The sequence below is a fragment of the Vicugna pacos genome, unplaced genomic scaffold (assembly GCF_048564905.1).
Source record: "Vicugna pacos unplaced genomic scaffold, VicPac4 scaffold_17, whole genome shotgun sequence".
NCBI lineage: Eukaryota > Metazoa > Chordata > Mammalia > Artiodactyla > Camelidae > Vicugna > Vicugna pacos.
In genome coordinates this window covers 4,107,789-4,113,572 of record NW_027328738.1, presented here as the reverse complement: position 1 = coordinate 4,113,572, position 5,784 = coordinate 4,107,789, and positions in this window count along the sequence as shown.

Here is a 5,784-nt window from a genome sequence, read left to right as displayed (position 1 = left end):
TCTTCCTGTTTTCAGAGGCTTTCCATTGGAGCCCCCATTTGTGCTGCTCCCAGTGCCTGTCTGCAAGCCGATCACTCCTACACCCAACACTGCATCTGGAGCAGCTCTCTTTACTGTGGGCTGCTTGTCACTGCCTTGTCCGATGCTGCAGTCAGATGTTGCAGACTGACCAGGCAGGAGTGTGCATCATGCCCTCTCCTAGCACCATGGTCAGGGGCTGAATTCCAGCCCAAAATTTGGGGGGCCACACACCCCGTCAGGGTGCCAGTTGCTCCGCTGCTGTGAGCCACTGTATGATCTGCCTTGGGTTTGCACACCGGAAGTGGGCTCAGGGAAGCCTGAGGAACAGCCCTGTCCCTGATCTGGCCCAAAAGCCAGCTGCTTGTTTGCCTTGGTGATGCAAGTTCTCTGAGAAACCAGGTTAGAAGAATCCTATCTGCCTCAGGATGTACAGAAGTCTCCATCTGGCTCTTAAGGCTTCTAAATCCTTAGACATGGATGCAGATTTTGCACCCACTGCTGCCTGGGTGCAAAGGACCAGAAGGTATTGTGTCTGAACCCCAACTCTCTTCACCTAGAAACGTTTGCAGATTTTCAGAGATGGCTAAGTACCCTTCCCCCTACAGGGCACATCTGCCCTGTTGCTTCATGGAGGGCCCAGGTTGTCTTGCTCTGTACAGCCACAGCAATGGCACACAGCAACATGCATTCCCCAGGACTGCCTCAGTGCAGCCATCCCCAACTTCCAACCAGCTCATGCTGCATGGCCCTGCCCCCAGCTTCTTGGCTGCATTTTGGCTGGGTGTCTGTGCCTGTTTACTTAGTTCTGTCAGTCAACTTATACTCTGTACAGATTCAAGGCTTGGAAGCTCCCCCTCCATCCTGCCAAACTCTCAGTTGGAGAGGGGAGACACAGTGAATGAATGCCTGTCCTTCTTAGCTGCTCCCTCCCTGTGGAGCTTGTCCCAATCTGTTTTGCATTTTCTTCTTTCTTTCTTCCTTTTCTCCTGCCAGATTTATTGCATCTTTATCTTTTGAAGGGGACAATGTTATATCAGAGATCTGCAGATTCTCTGGATAGCTGAGTGGGTCTGTGGATGAGATTTGGTGCATTTGAGGGAAAGGGTTAGCTATGAGTATCCTTCTCCTGCAACATCTTGTCTTCCCCCACAAAAAATTGTCACTTTATGGTGGAAGATAAACACAGCCAGGAAATAAAAGTAAAAGTTATTTGATGGAAATGACAAGAAAGTGCACCTTGCAATGCTCAAATCATACAAAATACATTTTAAAATAAGGTTCACAATGAAAGATTAATATGAGATTAAATAAAGAAAAAGAGATCAATGTAAAAATAGAGTATTACACTCATTAAATTATATATGGACCCAATACTGTAGATCCTAATTATAAGTAGAAATATTAGTAGACATGAAGTAATTAATTCATTATAAAAAATAATAGTTTATGAGTTTAACACCTCGCTATTCTGATGGACATATCATCCAGAAAGAATAGCTGTAAGGAAACAGAGGTCTTAATGACATATTGGATCATTTGAACCTAAATGAGTTATTGGACACTGCATCAGAAATGGAGAACACATAAGCTTCTCAAGTGTGTACAGGATGTTTTCTAAGGAATTAACCACATACTATGTCATGAAAAGAGCCTCAGGAAATTTAAACAAATATAGTTTACAGCAAGAATTTTTCAATACACAAAAGTATGAAACTATGCATCAACTATAGAAAGAAGAACAGGAAAGGCACATACATGAGATTAAACCATATCCTTTTAAAAAATTAAATAAAAAAAGGTCAATGATGAAATCAAAGAGATAATAAAATCATACCTGGAAACAAATTACAGTGAAAACACAGCTTCATAAAATGTATGGGATGCAGCAAAAGCAATCATAAGAGGGAAGTTTAGAACAATTCAGGCCTTCTTCAAGGAAGAGGAAAACCTCACACAAAGGACCAATCTTACCAAACAAAATAACCAGAAATAAGAACAAACAAAACCCAAAGGTGGTAGAATGAGAAATCTTTAATGTTTCAGTAGAAAATAAATAAAATAAAAGTTAAAAAATAAATTAAAAATCATAAAATCAACAGCATTTTTTCTTAAAAATATTAACAAATTGATAAACATTTAGCAAGGCTTATCAACAAATAAAGAGCGGACCCAAACAAAAAAAGAAATGAAACAGTAGAAATTATGTCTGATAGTACAGAAATGCAAACAAAGATTATGAAAGCACTCTGAGCAATTACATGACAACCATTTGGACAACCTTAAAGAAATGGACATATTTCTTGAAACGTACAGTCTGCCAAAAGTGAATAAAGAGAAAACTGAAAACTTGAAAAAAGCAATCAGTATAAGTTAAATAAAATCTATAATTTTAAAAACATCCCTTGAACAAAATGCCTGGATGAATTCACTAAAACTTGTTTCCTCTCAACTATTTCAAAAAATGTAGGAGGAAGTAAAATTCCCAAAGTTATTCTATGAGGCCATGAATACCATGTTAAAAAAACCAGCCAAAGACACTACCAAAAAAAAAAAAAATGTAAACACAATATCCTTGATGAATGTACATTCAAAAATCCTCAAAAAAAATCAACAAATTAATCCAGCAATACATAGAAAGGGTTATACACGATGATCAGTTGGATTCCTTCCAGAGTCACAGGGATGGTATAACATACACATAGCAATCAGCATGACGCATATTTAATAAAGGAAGGACATAATTCACAGGACCGTGTCAATAGACACAGAGAAAGCATTAGACAAAATTCAACATATATTCATGATCAGAACTCTCATGAAAGTGAGTAAAATCGGAACATCTCTCAACATACTAAAGGACATTTATAACAGTTTATAATACTTAGGGGAAAAGCTGAAAGGATTCTGGATAAATTCAGGAACAAGACAAGGATTCCTACTCTCAGCCCTTCTGTTCCATAGTAAAAGAAGAAAGGAAAAGGAAATAAAAAGAAATAAAATAAATGCAAAATGAAAAAAGAGGTAAAATTGTCACCAGTACTGATGACATAACAATCTACATAGAGTCCTAAGGGCTCCAGACAGACTAATATGAACAATAAATAATTTCAGCAGAGGAGCAGGGTACACGATTAATGTAAATTATTCTCTTGCATTTCTACCCATTCATCATGAGATACCCTAAAATGGACGTTGAAAGCAATACTATTTAAAATCCCATCCCCCCGAATATCTTGGAATAAATGTAACCACATATATGAAAGATCTAAATACTGAAAATTAAAAAACATTGGAAAAGAAATTAAAAATGATTCAAAGAAATGGAATGATGTCTTGTGATCTTGGATTGAAGGAGTTAATATTGTTAACATGGCCGTATTACACAAAGAAACCTACAGATTTAGTGCAATTCCTATTACAAAGCTGTAGTATTTCCCACAGAACCAGAAAATAAATAACTTTAAGTTTTACATGAAACCATTTAAAATTGTCAAAATGATCTTGAGAAAAACCAACAAATCTAGAGGTATAAATCTCCTGGATACCTTACTATATTACAACCCTACAGTAATAAAAATAGCATGACATTGACACAGAGATATAATCAATAAAAACAGATAGAGAGCCTAGAAATAATTCCACACACCTATGAGCAATAAATCAATGATAAAAGAGACAAGAGTACACAATGGAGAAAAGACAGTCTCGTCAGTGGGTGGTGTTTGGAAAGCTGGACTTCTACATGTAAAACAGTGAAATTAGAGCATTCCCTGACATCACATTCAAAAATAAACCCCAAGTGTATTAAGAACCTAAATGTAAGACCTGATAATTTAATTCTGCTAGAAGGGAATACAGGTGTTACTCTATTGGATATCTAACATAGGAATATTTTCTAATATCAGTTTCCTATGGTAAAAGAAATATAAGCAAAAATAAGAAAGTGGGACCTAAATAAACTTGAAAAATTCTGCATACGTAAGGTAACTATGAATGAAATGGAAACACTGCCTGTGTGTTTGGAGAACATATTTGCAAACAATGCAAGAGGGCAGGGGTTAATAGATGAAGTTTAATTGTTGTAACATGGATTTAGGTTACACAACTCAATGTGAAAAAGAAAACCCAATTAAAAAAAAGAGCAGAGTACCTGAGTTAATATTTTTCCAAAGAAAACATACAGACGAGTCACTGGCAAGTGATAAAAATGTTCAACATTGCTAATTATTAGTTAATTGCATTTCAAAACCACAATGAATTATCACTTCACACTGGTCAGTGGCTATTATCAAAAAGTCTACAAATAGAAAGTGTTTGAGACGATGTGGAGGTAAGAAATCTCTTGTATATTCTTGGTAGAAATGTAAATTGTTACAACTTCTATGGAAAACAGTATTCAGATTTATTTAAAACCAGAAGAGAACTACCATATTAAAGAGTAATATCTCTTCTAGGAAAAATCTGGGGAAAAAAACCATAAATTGAGAAGAACCAATGTTTACAACAGCACTATTTATAATATGCAACACAGGGAAGCAATTCTAGAGTCCACAGTACACTATGGACTTAAGATGATATGAAATATCTATAAATATGCGATGGAATATTACTCAGCCATGAAAAAGTATAACACATTGCTATTTTAGCATCATGAATTGTCCTAGTATATATTGTGCTTAGTGAATTAACTTAGATGAAGACAAAAGAATATAATATAATTTATATGTGGAATCTAAAGTATAACAAATCTCTGTGTACATCTATCTATAGCTATCTATTCATAGGTGACAGATAAATAGATACATAGAAGGATAGATACATACATACAAGATAGATAAATAGATAGATAGATAGATAGATAGATAGATAGATAGATAAATAGTTTGATAGGGACATGGTAGAGAGATAGAGAGATTAGATACAGAAGACTGAAGCAGACTGAAAGATATGGGAAAAAATTCATATTTACCAAAGTGGAAGGGAAAGTCAATTTAATGGTAGGACATTAACAGATGCAAAGTAGTATACATAAAGGAGATAAGCAACAAGGATAATCTGTATAGATCAAGGAATTTTACACAATAACTTTTAATAATTTTATGTTACAATTATTGTAATAATTTACAATGCAATATAATCTACAAAGTGGTTGGAATCACTATGCTGTATATCTGAAACTATTCAATATATTACATCTACTGTTCTTCAATTAAAAATGAAACACCTCATGTGTAATTTAGTTTCTTTTCGGCTGATAGCATTTTCCTTTAAAATTGTTTTATTTTTACTCTTTAACTTTTATGATTACTGACTCAAATTATTTCTTTTACTCTTGTGAACATGTTACCAGATTGATGTATCTATATTTATTGCATCTGATTTCCTATTTTACTCTCTTTAATACATATAGAATAGTAACATTTCAAAACATACCCAAAGAAACTGATGCAACTTTCTCGTGGTCTCTGCTTTAGTTCAATGTTTTGCGTATATTTGCCATTTTATTTTTCTTAGAATAGCTCTTTTATGCACCTCTTTTAAGGTGTCTTGGTTTTGTTTTTTTTTCATCTTGTTCAGGTTTGTTTGGTAAAGTCTTTTTTTTCACTTTATATATAAGTAATAACTGTGCAAGTTCGAGTATTCTTGGGTGAGAGATTTCTTACTTCAGTAGTTTCAAAATGTCATTTTAATTACCCTTGGCATATGTTTTCTGCTCAGAAATCTGCTGATAGCTTAATGGGGGTTCCTTTGTAGATTATCAAA